General features: G+C 42.0%; 1 protein-coding gene across 1 annotated transcript in view; it reads left to right on the plus strand.

Annotated features, from left to right (window-relative positions):
* LOC128349341 (NALCN channel auxiliary factor 1-like) overlaps window positions 1-18,590 on the plus strand; it is a 203,555-nt gene that overhangs the window by 117,566 nt on the left and 67,399 nt on the right. The window lies entirely within an intron of this gene.

The following is an 18,590-nucleotide window of genomic DNA, read 5'->3' on the forward strand; positions in this document are numbered from 1 at the left end:
GATGCCCTAGGGTAACATAACACTAAAATGGCTGTTTGTTTTTAAAAGTTAATTGGGCTAAAAAAATTAAAATCCTAATGATGACACCTTCTTTTTTCAATACACATTCAGGACTGCTGCTGACCCAAGACATGCTTGTAAAAATCGATATTCACAGCATGCAGGCCAAGAAGAATAAATTAGAGCAGAGTAAGGTCTCTAGAGATGGTGGATACTGTTCAGGCATGAATTCTTAAGAGAATGAGGAAATGACATCTTTGGAGTACAAGGGTAACCTAAGGCATTGATCTAAGTGTTCAGAGATTAGTACTTGAGTTATGTCAATAAATTATGACAACTGTGTACATTGGTGTACCACTGGCCAGCAGCCACATCATGCTTTTGACCTGCTTCTATTTATCCCTTAGGAGTGCTGCTTAAGGAATTATATTTTGGCATGGTCACCTCTAAAAATGGAACTGTGTGGGTGTCCTTCCACATGGGTTACTGCTTCAGTGATGCACTTCCCCATATAAATAGAGCAGTTTTGACCACATGTCCTCTTACAACTGCATCGTCATGGTGAATCATGTTCAGCCGGTTCTAGATGGGGTTGCACTCCCCCGAAGGACGAAGTTCGCAGTCTAGGGGTGTTCATCAATCCAACGTTGTCGCTAGAGGCTCAAGTAGCCTCTGTGGCTCAGAGCGCCTTTTATCAGCTTCAGCTGATATGCCAACTGTGGCCATACCTGGGTGGAGATAACTGGGCCACAGTTACCCATGCTCTGGTATCCTCATGCTTAGATTACTGCATTGTGTTGTGTGTTTGCCTTTGAAAATGGTCCAGAAACTGCAGTTGGTACGAAACAGGTCTGCAGATTATTAACTGGGGCTGGGTATTTTGATCACATCACACCAGTGCTTCACCAGCTCCTCCCTTTCTGACTCCTCCCATTCTGTTTCCTGGCCCAATTCAAAGTACTGGTTTTAACTTTTAAAGCCCTAAATGGCTGGGGACTGGGTAGGGGTGTGCATGGACCGGTCCGGGGCCATACAAGAGGCCTCCAGAGTTCCTCCCTGCCGCCTCTGCCCCCGTCGCCTCCCCGAGTTCAGAAGCAGTAAAAGCTGGTGCCATGCATGTGCCCGTTGAGGCACACGTGCACCATCGGCGGTGACAGGCACATGCGCGCCACGACGGGTGCATGTGTGGCGCCAGCTTTTACTGCTTCTGAACTCGGGGAGATGACGACGGGGGCAGGGGCAGCAGGGAGGAACTCTGCCGCCCCAAAAACTTTGCAGCAAAGTCCAGCGCCGGAGGGGGAAGAGTGGGGGGGGGAGCGGCGGCGGGGGGGTAAGTACTACCCCTTGCCCTTAAAGCCACACACCACCCAGTGCCAGACCACGCCTCCGTGGTTCCGTGCACATCCCTAGGACTGGGTTACCTGAGAGAGTGCATTGCCCCATATGTCCTAACTTTGATCTTCTTTGGAGGCCCTCCTCTTAGTGCCCCTGTCAAATGAAGTGAGGTGAGTATCTACTAGGGAGTGGGCCCTTTTGGTGGTGGCACCCCATTTATGGAACAACCTGTCCAGTGAGGCTTGCCTGGCGCTATCACTTTGTTCTTTTAGTTGCCCGGTGAAGACCTTTCTGTTCTCTCAGGCTTATTAAAACTGATTTTAAAATTGATTTTAAAAATGTTTTTAAAATGTTTTAATTGTATTTTGTTTGTGAGTTGTTTTTTGTTTGTTGTATTCTGTATTTTTATTGGGTGTTTTTGAGCCCAGAGAACAATTTATGGGGCAGCTAACAAAAAAGTTGTTTATTAATTACTACTACTGCTGCTGCTGCTGCTACTACTACTACTACTACTACTACTACTACTACTATGACTGTATTCAAGCATAAGGCAGCATGGCTGCTTATGCGTCTGTGTGTATGGGGGGGGGGTTGCCCATCTTCCCTTCCCTCTGAAGCTCTCTGTGGCACCCAAACAAGGTGGCTGTGCAATCCTCAAGAACATATTTTCAAGTGTTATACAGGTGAAACTCGGAAAATTAGAATATCGTGCAAAAGTCCATTAATTTCAGTAATGCAAATTAAAAGGTGAAACTGATATATGAGACAGACGCATTACATGCAAAGTGAGATAAGTCAAGCCTTAATTTGTTATAATTGTGATGATCATGGTGTACAGCTCATGAAAACCCCAAATCCACAATCCCAGAAAATTAGAATATTCCATGGAACCAAGAAGACAAGGACTGAAGAATAGAACAATATTGGACCTCTGAAAAGTATAAGCATGCATATGTATTCAGTACTTGGTTTGGGCCCCTTTTGCAGCAATTACTGCCTCAATGCGGCGTGGCATGGATGCTATCAGCCTGTGGCACTGATGAGGTATTATGGAAGTCCAGAATGCTTCATTAGTGGCCTTCAGCAATTCTGCATTGTTTGGTCTCATGTCTCTCATCCTTCTCTTGGCAATGCCCCATAGATTCTCTATGGGGTCAGGTCAGGCGAGTTTGCTGGCCAATCAAGCACAATACACTGTATACTTTTCAGAGGTCCGATATTGTTCTGTTCTTCAATCCTTGTCTTCTTGGTTCCATGTAATATTCTAATTTTCTGAGATTGTGGATTTGGGGTTTTCATGAGCTGTACGCCATGATCATCACAATTATAACAAATTAAGGCTTGACTTATCTCGCTTTGCATGTAATGCGTCTGTCTCATATATCAGTTTCACCTTTTAATTTGCATTACTGAAATTAATGGACTTTTGCACGATATTCTAATTTTCCGAGTTTCACCTGTATATTACTTCAGAGGGAAAGGAAGATTGGCAAAAATCACCTCTTCTCCAAGTACTCTGGAATGCAACAGCTTTACATGTGCTTCCTTTATTGCACAAACATTGAGTTAAGATGTCAGCCACTGTGCAAATATATATAAACCCAATTTCCAAAGCTGAAAAGTTGCTAATATAATATTTTTTGAGGAGAAATAGGAGCGGGGGAAGGGAGGAGAGAGGTTGGTGGGGCCAAGGTTGCTAATAGCTTGCTAACATAATATTGTAATTTGTAATTTGTAAAGAATGAATAAGATTCATATACCAATTGAAACACATATATTGGGCAGCAGTGATATAGGAAGATGCTGAAAGACATCATCTCATACTGCACAGGAGATGGCAATGGTAAACCCCTCCTGTATTCTCCCAACCACCATCACAGGGCTCGGTGGTCTCCAGGAGTTAATATTGACTTGACGACACACTTTACCTTTACCAATTGATGAGAAAGATTGTTTATAGTATAGCTAAGCAGAAACAGGCCAGCAGCAACTATGAGAGTTGCTTTAAAGGGTTCAAGCAATGATCCAGCTTCCAAGTGTGTACCCTGAGAGTGAAAGAGGGATCCTAATTGGTAAATTAGGTAATTGGTAAATCCTTGCTCTGATTTTCTTTTCCAGTTTACTGCCAGTATACAAATCAAAGGAAAGAGAGTTGCCCAACAATTTGTAAACAAATCCTGGAAACTAGGATGCAAGAAGAGGAGAGCTGGTCTTGTGGTAGCAAAGCATGACTTGTCCCCATAGCTAAGCAGGGTCTGCCCTGGTTGCATCTGAATGGGAGACTTGATGTGTGAGCACTGCAAGATATTTCCCTCAGGGGGATGGAGCCGCTCTGGGAAGAGCAGAAGGTTTCAAGTTCCCTCCCTGCTTCTCCATGATAGGGCTGAGAGAGATTCCTGCCTGCAACCTTGGAGAAGCCTCTGCCAGTCTGTGAAGACAATAGTGAGCTAGGTAGACCAATGGTCTGACTCAGTATATGGCAGTTTCCTATGTTCCTAAGCCATTTTTAATTTCTTGCTGTGTGACCAGTAAGAAACTTTGATTTTTCATTCAATCAGACCTTAATGCAGTTGCTGAAACTACAGTCGAGTCATGTCGACTCCTGGTGACTACAGAGCCCTGTGGCTGACTTTGGTAGAATACAGGAGGGGTTTACCATCACCATCTCCCACACAGTAAGAGATTATGCCTTTCGGCATCTTCCTATATCGTTGCTGCCCAATATAGGTTTTTCCCATAGTCCCAGAAACATACCAGTGAGGATCTGAACCAGCAATCTCTGGCTTGCTAGTCATGTTGTTTCTTTGCTGCACCACAAAACTGCCTGTTAAATACTTACAAAGTTGGTATGAGAAGAACTGGAGATTGTGGTGACTGAGTGCTCCCATTTGGTGTAACATCTGAACCTAGTCCAAGTTACCCACTTCTGCCTTGGATTTTACTGACGTCAAGCTTGACACGTATTTGAAACTGGCTTGACAAAGTTGGTATAATCTAAGGCAGAAGTGGGTAATCAGGATTGGGAACCAGATTTGGGCAGGTTCAGATGTTATGCCCAACAGGCGTGCATACTCCCTGTGACATTGAGTTCCTCTCATACCTACTTTGTAAGTACTTACAGACAGATGTGTGGACCCATCCTTAGTGTGGGAAAAACAGCCTTTTAAAAGTCTAAAGATGCATTTATGCATCCAAGCTTTTTAACTAGAATTGTGTTTTTAAAGTGGGTTTTTAAAAAAATGTTTCATGTTGTTGTAAACCACCCAGAGACACAAGTTTGGGGCTAATATAATATAATATAATATAATATAATATAATATAATATAATATAATATAATAGTTTTCTAAAATTGCAGAAATGAGGATTACTGGCTGATTGAGGGATGCAGGAAGGACTTATATAAAGCATATTCAGTGTTTTATCTCATGTGCTTCTATGAGCTGGAGACGGTAACCTGGAATTGTGTCCAGTTGTTGATGTTTTAAAATGTTAGTCTGCTCCTCAAGGGTAAGTAAAACTCAGACCTATCTCCTTGGATATTCAACTGTGGTCCAGCTCAGTGAACCATCCAGAAATAGAGATTGCTAATAGACCTACAGAGCAGCCAATCATGGCAAATGTCTTCTGTACTGATTGACTATTGCCAATACAGTTTGGCTAGTACTGATTGGCTACATTAAAAATACTGCAGGGTGAGCAATAGGGCTTTGTCTTTTGTTCTTGAGGCTCCTTGAGTTTTCTGAATTCTGTAACTGCTCTTCTCTGCCTACCTGCTCCCCAGCCTTACCTTGCACCTGCTGTGTTGGGTTCCTCTTCCCTCACCCTGATGTGCCTTGCTAGAGGGCAAACAAACTGAAAATCAGAAACCATGAGATGACTGCTGCCCAGGCACCCTTCAGCACATCAATGTTCTTATGATCAAGATGACAGGACTAGATCTGAGGAAGAGCCAAATATTCAGAAGAAGGATTTAAACTTAGAAGAATAAACTAAGAACTTTAAGGTGGCACCTTAAAGACCAGTTGATCCGTTGTGGCTGTTGCTTTAGTAGACAACATCCTATTTAATCAGTTGTGGATTTGTTGCAGGTTTATGTTGGAATGGTTAAGAAATTAGTGGAACAAGCTAATGTGTTAACATAGCATCAAATAATGAAGGTGCAACAACACTTTTGAAGTAATGTTCATGTTATGAAGAGACCTAGGAATAAGCACAGGGAGGTACTCCTCTACACAGACACATATGGACAGATATTCTCTCTCTTTCTCCCTCCATGTGAGGCATACACACAAATGTGCAGGCATTCTTCATCCACACAGACATGCAAACCTGCAGACACTCAATCTCTGCCTAGGCACACGGACATGCAGATTTTCTTTCCCTCTCCACACAGCCCACTCAGGCATTCTTTGACCTTCAAATCCAGAGAAGTTCTTCCATGTGCACAAGCACTTGTCAGTACGAATAAATCGAATTGAATAAATCAATTGAATGAATGGATGAATAAATAAATAAATAATTAATTAAAAACAAAAACAAAACCTTTTTATGGCCCCCTACAGTTTATATGCTACAGGCTGTTTTTTCCCTTATTTCCTATGTATTGTAATGCAACTCCTGAAGCACTGCACTATAAGGCATTTCCCACTAGCTCTTTGCACAAGCGCTAGGTCATTTTCTTCTTCAGTTTGTCATTCTTTGGAATCAAGCCAGAATACTGGACTAGGTGGAATCTTGGTGAGAATTAGAGGAGCTCTTATGTGATGACTCATTTGTTCCTAAGATGTTTTTATGATAAAATGGAAATGCAATGGCTACTGATTGGAGTTGCAAATATGCGGTTTACATAGAAAAATAATAATAATACATAAATAAGATGATCCCCTGTACTCAAAGGGCTCACAGTCACAATCTAAAAAGAACCAAGGCATATACCAGCAACAGCCACTGGAGGGATGCTGTGCTGGGGTTGGATAGGGCCAGTTGCTCTCCTCCTGCTAAATATAAGAGGATCACCACTTTAAAAGGTGTCTCTTTGCTCAGTTAGCAAAGGTTAAAAATAAAAAAAAGATGTCTGAGTTAAAACAAGAAGACGAAAGCTTAATAATTCCTGACTTTGTATACGTGTTTAAGTGTTCAAAGCATTTAGCATGTGGTAATCCTGACAACAACTTTGTATGATAAGTAGTATTAACCCCATATTTCAGTTGGTGGCACTGAGGCTAGGAGGAAATGGCTTGCCTAAGGCCACCTTGTGAGTTAATGCAGAGGTGAGATTCAAACCAGGAGCTTTCTGATTCATAACTCTGTATCTTACACGGTACCTGTTCTTATGCTACTTTGTAACATGCTATTTTGCTGTAATTTGAAAAGAATTGCTCACAGAAATACTGATATACAGTGTTGAATACTCAAGTGCTCTGTGTGTTTTTATCTATATTTGAAATCATCACATGATTAAAAATCAACAGGGTGCCTTCAATCATCATTACAGAACTAGCTGACATCACGGTGCCATGTGGATAAATTTCCTATTGACCTTAATTTCATCTATCAGGTATACTGTAATTAAGTTGATTATTTAATGGATAAAAATAAGATAAAACAAAACTCTTGGTAATACCAAGACTTTTTTAAAAAATCGTTTTGAAATGTTTTAATATTTCAATCTGCTGAGCTATGATTCGCATAGATCAATCTATTTCTGTGATTTTTATCACTCAGTCAAGTTGTTTCCAAAATTAGGTTTTTCCCACCTATCAGGTTATCACCTGGTCATTATATCAGGATTTATTTTTAGTCCTGTGCTGAGAGCCAGGCTGAGGATTGTATTTTTCTATATTTTATTTTCCTCTCCGCTTTCATTTATTTAATGAGCTCTTTTTAGATGTTTGTATCATGTGGAATGAATTGTATAAAGGGGTATTATTGTGGCAGATTCTGCCCTGATCTAGGCCTGTTCACTGCAAGGCCTGAAAAGGGCTCATTACCAGCATATACCACAAGGATCTCTTCTGATCTTACAGTGAGTGCATGTAAGTCAGGGTGGAGCCTGCAGCTGTAATGCCACATCTTCACTATACTTGTTCATTGTCTGTGCTTCAAATGTCTGAAAAGGGGCTCTTCACTTAAAAATATCCATAAATTGAGGTGATAAGTACCTTTTGGACTTCCTATATTTAAATATTCCTTAATTTTTATGGCCAGCATCTAATGTCCTCTTTTAGGTTAGCCAAAAGGTTTGTATGCAGCATGTGGGTAAACTCCCATGCTTAACTAACCGTGTCCTTTTGTAATATTTCAAAACCCTGCAAAACCTGTTCGACCAAATGCAGTAGCAGGAAAACAGCACAATGGGGCTATTCTCATGATTAACAAAAACTGGGCTAGAAATCGCAAGCGAGCCCGGTGGTTCTTGAGCGGCTAACCCACTCAAGTAGCCCGCCCCTTAGCCCAGGTTTGCGGAGCGAGTGCTCGGCAAACCTTGGCTATCTGCTCGTGAGTAGCCGCACACGGCTCCGTGCCGTGGCTACTCACGAGTGGACCCCTGACCGGGAGGCGAAAAGCTGCCTCCCAGCTCCAGGGGTCTCCCCAGTATGCCCTGTGCGCTCGCGCAAGGCATACTGGGGCTTCTGGGGGCCGCACAGCCCCCACTCCCCCCAGGCCCTGCCAGCTCCATCACGGAGCAGGCAATTGTGTGGGTGGCCAATCCGGCTGCCCAGGGCTCCCTGCCCTGTCGTCTGTGGGGAGAGCGGGCTTAGGTGAGACCCACCTCAATGTGGTGTTTACTTCATGGGAAGCGAATAACTTTCATGCGTCTTAAAAACTATTGCTTGTCAGATTGCGATATGTGAATTCACCCGACAAAACATAGTAGCACTGAATTCTGCTGTTTTTCCACTGGGAAAAACACACTAGAATGCAAGCCTGGTAGAATCCAAATATCTAAGTTCCTTCATATTTAATGCTAGTAGGAATTAAGCTTTTCAACCCAGTTCTAGAGCAGTGTTTAAAAGTCCAAAGCTAATACTTAAGCATTTGAAATGTTTTCCCAACCTTGTTTAAGTGTATTTTGCTTGCCACTTTTAAATTCTCATGTTAAAGTGGAATCATCTTGCAATAGTGTTGGATATGATTTTTTTTTTAAATTTGGCTTCTTCACCTTAACTTGATTCTTAGTATGAGAGACTGAACAGTTTTTGTCACTAAGCACAATCAGCAAAGGGTTGTGATTGTTCACACAGTAAAGGTTGTTATTACATAGTCCTTAGGTAAGGATTCTGAGTTTGCTGTTATTGCTCAGTCTCCAGTTCTAAGCCGTGCTCAGGTTATTTTGGGATTATCATTCACAGACCATTGAGTGCTACTTTGCATATTATAAAATTCCCATTTCTCTGCAGGAAACTGTGTGATTCTTATATGCAGTTCATTAGTTATTATATATAATGATATAGATACAAAAAACCTTAAATTACTCGCTGACATCCAGACTAGCTTACTCACTAACAGTCCCTTTGAACTTAATGGAATATATAAGTTACTAGCTGGGCCAGGTGCCGAACATCTACACCTCTGGCAGGACCACCCACCACTGCTGCCACCCCTGCCCCGCCGTCCGGCCTGGATTTCCGGCCAGCCGGCCTACCCGCTTCTCCCCTCCTTTCTGGCTGGCAGGCCAGTCAGCCTGCTTCTTACCCCCTTCTCCCCCCACCGCACTTCCTGCCCGCCCACTCTCAGCAGCGGCCACCTTCTCCCGCCAGCCGGGCCGGCCCCCAACTCCACCGCTGCTCTTGCTGGCCGGGCCAGCCTGGCCCACCTCCTCCTGCTCCCTCCGACTGGCATCCCTATTTTTTCCCCCATCCCCATCGCTATCCTATCTGGCAGCTGCTTGCAAACTGTCACGAGATCTGCCACACATGGGATTAGCAACAGGTACGTTTAAGAGAATTATATATAAAGATTATTCTAGTTGCATTCATTTCAGTGGGACTTCTCATGAGTAATTTAGTCCAGATATAAGCCACTAATTGGTTCTATTAAAAAAGTATAATGATTTATGTCATATGTACACAAGATAAATACAGTGTACTACAAAAATGGCAGCCTATATGTGCTTAGTGTGTATATATACAAGGTTGTGCATATGTGTAGATTCAGCACATGTGATAATTACATACTGGAGTCCCACAAAGTCTTACATAATCATGAATTCCATTTAGGTATTCAGTGGGAAGCAGGTCTGTGTTTCCCTATAGTTTATGATCACAGATCTCAGCAAGAGGAAACTCAGCTCAGATTCACCACTGTTTCATCCTCTAAATGTATAAACTATCAGAGGTTGAAAAGAATTAAAGGGTTGTTATCTCAGGATAATAGATCATGTGAGCGGGAGCTTGATCTTCTGGTTCTGCCTCTGATGAATTATCATCCTTACATCAATTCTGAATTATTACACTGTGCTAGATTTTAAACGACACAGATTAAACTCTTTTAGTTAAACATCCACCTGTCATGGGGCAGTTTCTTGACAACATCAACATCTACTTTCCTTATTGTTAGAATTCTGCTGTTATAAAGCTTAGATTTATGAACGTTGTTGCTTCCATAACTAATATAACTATGAACATTGTTGCTTCCATAACTCCTCCTGTCACATCAGCATTCAGAACATGAATGAGATAGAACACCATTCTAAGAAATAAGCTGTTGATTGTATACAGAAAAACAAATCAGCAATAATTAAACATCTGATGCTATGCTCCCTCAAAATCACAGTGGGAAGCCATATGTGTTTCCTTTGGAAAGAAAAATTGTCTTCAGAGTGAATAATTTGTTTATGATGGGTAACTAGTAGTTCTATTTCTAGTTTGAAATACACAGTATTCATCACAGTGTACTATGCATGCTAACTATGGACAGCTGTTTACAGCATTTGGAAGAAAATCTGTAACCTTTTGCTATGGGAGTGTCAAAGGGTACTGTTGATACGATGTGTATTTTTAAAAGAATAAGCAAGTACCAATGCACTTGGTATTAGGAACTACAAAAGGGGGAGGCAAGACTTCTGGGAGCCCTTTTCTTTTTTCTTTTGCCAGAGCCTTGGGAGCTACCAGCACGTAATATTAACTTGCGGAGGCAGAGCCAGTCACAAAATGGTAGCTTGTTCAAAAATTTTCAGCTAAATAATAAGGGATTTTAACATAAAAACCTTTAAATTCCAGCATAAATGATGGGTATGTATGTGTAGAATAGATGGATTTCAATATTTTGTCAACAGTAGTGTGATAAAGTGTTTGCTCAGAATTCATCATTGGAACTTTGGTGCACGAAGTCTGACTCTAGGCTCTGAGGCAAGAGTTTAACAGTGTGCCTCCCAAATGGAAACACCTACCCTTACCCTGCTTGAATGTACATTGATTCAATTAAGTACTAGGGATTTGTAAAAAGTTTCAATGTCAAACATTTTGAACTTGAAACAGGCTGTTTTGAGTGTCTCGAACTCAAAGCATTTTGAGCTTGGAACAAAATGACCCCGTTTTGATTCAAAACATTTTGATGTTTTGAGCACCATTTTGGAAGCCTGTTTTCCCCTTGGCTGATTGGTTTTCTGGCTGGACCAAGGACAGGTAAACTAACTTGTTGCCTCTCTGAGTCTCCCTGCCCCCTTTTTCCTTCCTCCCCGCTTTTGATTAGCTTGCAATCCTGTGGGGGTTTGAGGAAAGGTTAAAAATTTGTTTAAAATCACCTTCTTGCCCATTTCCTTTGTGGGTTGGGTAATAGGTAGCACCCATTATGCCCTACTACCCATCCAACTTTGGTGTCCCTAGGAGCTATCTCTTACTGGAACAGAGATGCTGGCTAGACACCTCAATTATACTTTTGGCTTGAAGTGGGGAATTAGCTTGTCTTGAGGGAGCAGCTTGGCTTTGGTATCAATTTGAGCAAGTTTTGCATTTTGGGAATGATGAGGAGGCAGAAATGCAACAGAACAGTTTTAATTAAGGCATTATTAAGTACATAATGTGAAAGTTGAGTTAGGCAAGGCAATAAGTCATAATTAATATTCTAAGCAAGAATATAGCTGGCAGTGATTTAACTTTAAGTTCTAATTATAAATTGATCCGCTTGGCTAAGGTACTTGACCGAAACCTGGCTTAAGGCTTGCCATGGAAAGTGCTTGAAAGAGGGGAGGAAGGAAAAAGGGGACAGGGAGACTCAGAGAGGCAAGAAGTTAGTTTACCTGTCCTTGGTCCAGTGGTGCGTTAGTTGCAATTACAAGTCTCCTCATGGGAAAGGGTAGAAAAGCAGGAAAAGCACAGTGATGAGCAAAGGGCTACAACCCACTGGTATGAGAGTCTGTAGGATAGTGATCTAAACAGATTTTGAGTCCATGTGCTTTGGCCAGAGGTACTTTTACCTTGAAATGTGCCCTGAGGCATTTTATAAGCGATGCCACACACCCTGAAGGTGGTAGATTCCAGGAAAGACAAAAGAGTGTATTGCTTCTTGATTAATCTGGTTGGTAGGATCTTGCTTGACAAAGGCAAGAAGAAGCTGTGTAAATGCGCCTGGACATGTGTGAATAAAGAATTGCTGGGCTGCCCATCCAAGGACAGGATGCCTTTATGTGGATAGATTAGATACTTCCAGTATGGATGCGCTCATCTCCCTGAGTCCTTGCTAGCGAAATTGTTAATTCAAAGATAGGTTAGGAAATACACCGCTTATCTGTGCAACTCTCAAGGAATACTTTACTGGGAGGGAGGATACCTTCATTGATTTGCTTTACCTTTTGAATTAAGGTCTGCTCACTTGGCTCAAATCTTTCTCTTTTGAAAGAGAGGGGTGGGGTAATTCCATCCAGTCTTTTATATTCTGACCTTAGGGTGTGTTGCCCACACTTTGCTCAAGCTGAACTACCAGCTATGAGTGTTGCCAAATATAGGCAGGTGAAAAGTTCCTGGTCCCATGAACGGAAACATCAAAAATGGAGAATGTGGTCCCAAAGTCCCATGCACATAGCAGGTGCTTTTCTGTGCTACCCCCAAACACAGCTTGTCTAGTAAAAAATCCATGGGGAACAATGGGTGTTTCGAGTTTTGCCATTGTTCCCTAAAGCCAAAATGCTTAAAACATTTTGAGTTTTGTTTCATCAAAACAACCGTGTTGACTGCTGTTTCTATGAAATATTTTGCCATCTGTGTTTTATTTCGAGCCTGCAAAGAAACACAACATCTTTTTTGTGCACATCCCTGCTGAGTACTAGGGAAAATGTGAAGGCCACTAGCCTAGGTGGTTTTAAAAGTGGATTAGACAAGTTCATGGAGGATAGTCATGTTGGCTATATCAAACCTTCATGTTCAGAAATATAGGCTACTGAATACTGGTTACTGGGATGGGGGACAAGAAAGGGAGTGGACTACTGGCCTGTGTGTCCCGCTTCTGGGCTTTTCAGATAAATCTCTGAGAGAAAGGATGTTCGACTAGATGGACCTACATACAGTAGGGTGGATTCCTCCCTCCCTCCCTCCCTCCCTCCCTCCCTTCGTTGTACTTTGCCATTTTGGGCAGCCATTCAGAAACTCTAGAGAGAGAGATGAGATGACAAATCCTCATGTCTCAAGCCCTCATAGCCTTAGAGGGCTCTGAGTCCTCTAAGAAGAAGAGGCGGCCTCATTTGAGATAACTGGCATATATATGGCTATGGAGCAGATAAGCCATTGAAAGTGTATTTGGGATACCTGATCTGGCACATCATATTTGTTAAATGGTTGGGCCAGCCTGCTGCGGGGTAACAGTATTATGTTGAGAAAGCTGCAACTGCTTTAAAGCTTTATGATGGGGATCTGTATGCTGAAGTGAATCTGTATTTTGGCAACAATTGTGTGAAGCACTGTGTCCCCCCCCCCCTTTTTTTTTTTTTTTTTTTTGCTATGCAAGTCTGAGGACAAGTTTGGAAACCAGATTATTACATGAACAATACATTAGGTACTCTTGACAAGTGAAGCCAGCCTACTTTGTTTACCTGACAACAGGGGACATAAATGTAACCTGTCACTAAATATGCTTGAAACTATCATGGGTTTTAAGGTAGATTACTTCTAGCTGCTGATAATTACATTTGCCAGCAGCTTCATACCTGCCAGAAGCCTTGGGCCAGACTAATAATTCTGCAAACTATTACTTCAGAACAGACTCTATTGCATTATAGCTTTTGCAGGAGGGCCCTGCAAGTTCCGATTAAAAGGCCACAGAATGACATACAATCCACATACAATCCATGACGGTTGAGGAATAAACATGCTGGATGACATGCAGCAAAGGAAGCAAACACGTTATCATTTGCTGCATTCCAGAGTAAAGCAGCATGGGCACTTGCAATTGCCACCACACTCTCCTTCTCTCTTAATTGCTCTGTGACCCTCCAAAATATGTCATATCAAATAAGCAACATATGCTTATATATATTTGTACAGATCACAAGGCAGTGACTGATCAGTTCTTTCCACCCTCCATAAGGCCTAACATTCCTTTCCCATGTTCATTTCTATTTTTGCTCCCTTTTAGTTGCAGAAAATAGGAAGTTTTTATTTTGGCAGAATCAAAATATTGCACATATTTTGCAGGCTTGACCTAAACTGTGAGAAAAGGCATGGAGCCTTTGAAACAATTTCAGATGAACTTTCATTTCTCAATATTCTTTCTTTGTTTTTAAAACACTTCTTAAATAGACAACTTCTGTTTTTAATGTGGAATGGTTTGGCTTTTACTGCAATGAACTTCAAGCATATTTATTCTAAGACAAGAAAGATGTGTCTGGCAATTAAATAATGCATGTAAAATTAACATGCTGCACTACAACAATATTTCCTTCATTTATGAGCCAATTTATTTTCTCAAGCTTCAAGAGGATGCATTTGATAAATTATCCTTACTGCTATTATATATCAATGTTGCTGCAGAAACCATTAAAAAAGCCTGATGGCATAATTATTATTTATATGTAATATATTATATGCATTGCAATAACGTATTTTCCTCTTTTCATCTAGATATAATTATTTCTTCTCCATACCCCACCTCTTCTTTTGTAATGCTATGTTGTACAACCATAGTGTAATGATAATTGGCTTCTAGACTTTTGAGACATAATTTGCTTCTAATGAGGTGAATAAAATGAAACAAACTTCAGGTCAAATCTGGTTTACTGGATATAAAACCACTAGATTGTGTTCTAATAAACCTTTGCCACAAGTAATTCCACCAGCTTTTATTTCTGGCTCCTAATATGGCTAGTATACTGTAGGGATGTGCATGGAACCAATTTTCCTGAGCCCGAGCTGGGCGGCTCGATGAAGCCAGGTCCCAGTCTGGTCCGGCCATTGAGCCGTGTGAGCTGCTTGTGATAGACTTGTAAAGGCGAATCAGGCAAGGATTCCCCTTTACAAGTAAAGGGCTTTCAAAAAAGTATATTTGGGGGTGGGAAGGAAAAGGGTGGTCTTTACCTTTTAAAATGCGGTGGAAGCAATGGGGATGGCGGAGGCGGCTGCAGTGGTGGCTGCAGCGACCGCGGAGGTGACGGGGGCTCCTCCTCCCGCCCGGCTCCCCAATGACAGGCTGGGTCAGCTGTGGTCTGTTTTGGGTCTCTGCACACGCATGACCACCATTAGAGTAACCTCCATGTGTGCACAGAGGCTGACACCAATGGCCTCTGCACATGCGCGGAGATCATTCCAATGGCAGCGTGTGCGCAGAGGCCTGAAACGGGCTGCAGCTGGCCTGGCCTGTCATTTGGGAGGTGGATGGGGGTCCTGGTGTTGGAAGAGCCCACCCCCTGCTGCCGCTACAGCCATTTCCACCATCCCCGCTGCTGCATTTAAAAAGGTAAGGACTAGCTTTTTCCTCAACAACCCCCCCTACCGCTCTTTACTTTTGGGAAGGCCTTTTACTTGTAAAGGGGAATCCTTGCTGGATTCCACTTTACCAGTATACCCCTGAAGTTGGCTCACAAGTGGGTTTTTCGAGCCTGGCTTGCCTCGACCTGAACTCATACCGGCTTCACTCTTTATGGGGCCATTCTGGTTCGAGCCTGTGAGCCTGTGAGCCAGCCTTGATTTGAATTGGCTTGCACAACCCTTGTATACTGATGTGAGCCTGCCCATTGTTTTGAGATGTTCAGAGATGCTCAAAGATAGTATAGTATAGTATAGTATAGTATAGTATAGTATAGTATAGTATAGTATAGTATATATTTGCAAGCATTCCTCCTGTTTCACAAAATGTTCATGTATTTTCCTTTCACTCGTTGCTAGTTGATGACCTGAAGAGCAAACTTTTAAAAGTGGTGATTCTCTTTATTTAGCAGGGGGAGAGCAACTGGCCCCATCCACTCCCAGCACAGTACCCCTCCTGTAATTGTTGCTGGTGTCTATCTTATGTTTCTTTTTAGATTGTGAGCCCTTTGGGGACAGAGATCCATCTTATTTATTTATTTATTTAAAAATAATTTATTCTCCTCTCTGTATACCGCTTTGGACGCTTTTGTTAAGAAGTGTTATATAAATATTAGTTGTTTTATTTTTCTGGAACTCTTTCATGGTTTGGTCTGTGAGTTTCATGTCAGTCAGTGAGGCCCAAGCAGCTTTATATATGGAGTATATATATATTTCATCCTACTATATATATATAGTAGGAGTGTGCACAAATCAGATTCTGTGATTCAATTTGAGATCAATTTGAGATATATATGTTTCATCCTACTATATATATATAGTAGGAGTGTGCACAAATCAGATTCTGTGATTCAATTTGAGATCAAATTGATTCATTGAAACAGCCAGCTTAGCCAGCTGTTTTGAGAAATCACCCTCAAATTACCCAAATTGATTTGGGTGATTTGAACACCATTTTTGAGGCCTGTTTTGCTGGAAAAATCTGCCTCAGAATGGAATTCCCTGCTCGGGAGAGCTGGTCTACCAATTGGGGTCGGTGGGTAGACCAGCTTTCCGCGCCAGACTTAGTGTCTGCCTTGGAGGACTGGTCTACTAGGTATCAATTCAGGTTGAGCGGGGGGTGAGTCTCTTCAACCCCGAATTAGGCCCTCTATTTTGAGGGCAGATCACTTAGGGTTCAAGTCTGAGAATTGCCCCCAATGCAACCTTAATTGATTCAAGGGTGAATTGAATTGCACATACCAAATATTTAGTAATATATAAATAATACTATATTGTAAAATCATTTAGGACAGAAGATAGTGGCCAACGTGATGTCCAATGCAACATTGTATTAGCCGTTATACCATTATAATATTAGCCATTATAATATTAGCCATTTTATTTTCAACCCCCTTCTTAATGATCCCTATAATGAAATTGGCCTTCTTCACAGCTGCTGCACATTGAGTCAACATTTTCAACGAGCTGTCCACCATGATCCCAAGATCCCTCTCCTGGTCAGTCACCAACATCTCAGATCCCATCAGCGTATACTTGAAGCTGGGGTTTTTCGTCCCAATGTGCATCACTTTACACTTGCCAACACTGAACCACATTTGCATTTTGTTGCCCACTCACCCAGTTTGGAGAGATCCTTTTGGAGCTCCTCACGATCCATTTTGGATTTCACTACCCGAAAGAGTTTGGTATCATCTGCAAATTTGGCCACCTCACTGCTTACCCCTACTTTATTATTTATTATTATTTATTATTAATAAAATAATTTATTATTGGTCAGTCACCGGCAGCTCAGATCCCATCTGCATATACTTGAAGTTTTCCGTCCCAATGTGCATCACTTTACACTTGTCACCATTGAACCGCACCTGCCCACTCATCCAGTTTGGAGAGATCCTTTTGGAGCTCCTCACAATCCATTTTGACGATTCTCTCATATTCCACTGGGGGAGAGCAGTTGGCTCTATCCAACCTTAGCCCAGCATCCCTCCAGTGCCTGTTGTTGGTGTATATATTGAGGTGATTCTCACAATTGCCAAAAAGCGGGCTAAGGTACCCTAGCCCGCTTTCTGGCGAGTGTGAGAACCACCGGGCTCGCAGGTGAGCCTGGTGTCCTCAAAGCAGGTAACCCGCTTACGGAGCCCTCCCCTTAGATGAGGTCTGAGGGTCTCTCCAGGATGCCCCACACATTCGTACGGGGCATCCTGGAACTTGCAGCCCCCGATCCCTGCAGCCCCCGCCAGCTCTGTGACTGAGCTGGCAGTTGGGCACATCCAGCCACCCAGGGCTTCCTGCCCGATCATCTGCAGGGAGAGCAGGCTAAGCCCGCTCTCCCCACAGACCTCATTTTGGTGAGTCTCACTGATTGTGAAACCCGCCTCCTTATGTTTCATCTTAGATTGTGAGCCCTTTGGAGACAGGGAACCATCTTATTTGTTATTTTTCTATGTAAATCCCTTTGAGACCTTTTGTTTAAAAGCAGTATATAAACAGCAGCAGCAGTAGTTGGGAAATATTCTTTTGGAACTCTTCACCATTCCAAAATAATTTGATGTCTTCTGCAGTTTGACACTACCATTGCTGACCATGTATAAATTAAATAGCAACACAGTTTCTTGGGGGACTCCACTATTTATTTCCCTTAGTTGTGAAAACTTTGTTCCCATTTGGCAAGGAACTTTGTCAAAAGTTTTTAGATATCTAAGTATATAATGTTAGTCAGGTAACCCCTATCTGTATGCTTGTTGACACTCTCAAATAATTCTAAAAGGTTGCTGAGGACCTCCCGTTTGCAAAAGCCATAATTAACAGGGTTTGTTCTTTTAAATATTTAATAATTCTAGGTTGATTAGCTTTCTTATTTGGAACAAAAATTCCTATTTACTTGGAACAAAAATAATGGACTTCAAACCTTTAGTAATGAGAACAATTTATGCATTTTGTTGTTGTTCAGAGATCAAAATATTCACATTTGATTTCTTGAAGAATTTTTGTTTAAAAGCAGATGAGTGAATGCTGTTTTGGACTTGGTTACGTGTTAATCTGTACTTTTTGTCACTTAGTCCTTGAATTCCATCTCTTGTGAACACCCCCCCCGCCATGATCTAGTTCTTCAGATATCCTCACTTTAAAAAGTGGTTCAGAGAATGGTGATTCTGACTGTACTTTACAGAGGGAGGCTTAACTAGAAAAGAACTCTAATGAGGGATGGTTACAGTACGTTTGCAAAGGAAAAGGAAATGAAGCGCCACAGAATAATTAGTGTTGTTGCTGTTTTGCAGATTCCCAGCCAAAATGTGTGA

This window comes from Hemicordylus capensis, chromosome 3 (genome assembly GCF_027244095.1).
Source record: "Hemicordylus capensis ecotype Gifberg chromosome 3, rHemCap1.1.pri, whole genome shotgun sequence".
Taxonomy (NCBI): Eukaryota; Metazoa; Chordata; class Lepidosauria; order Squamata; family Cordylidae; genus Hemicordylus; species Hemicordylus capensis.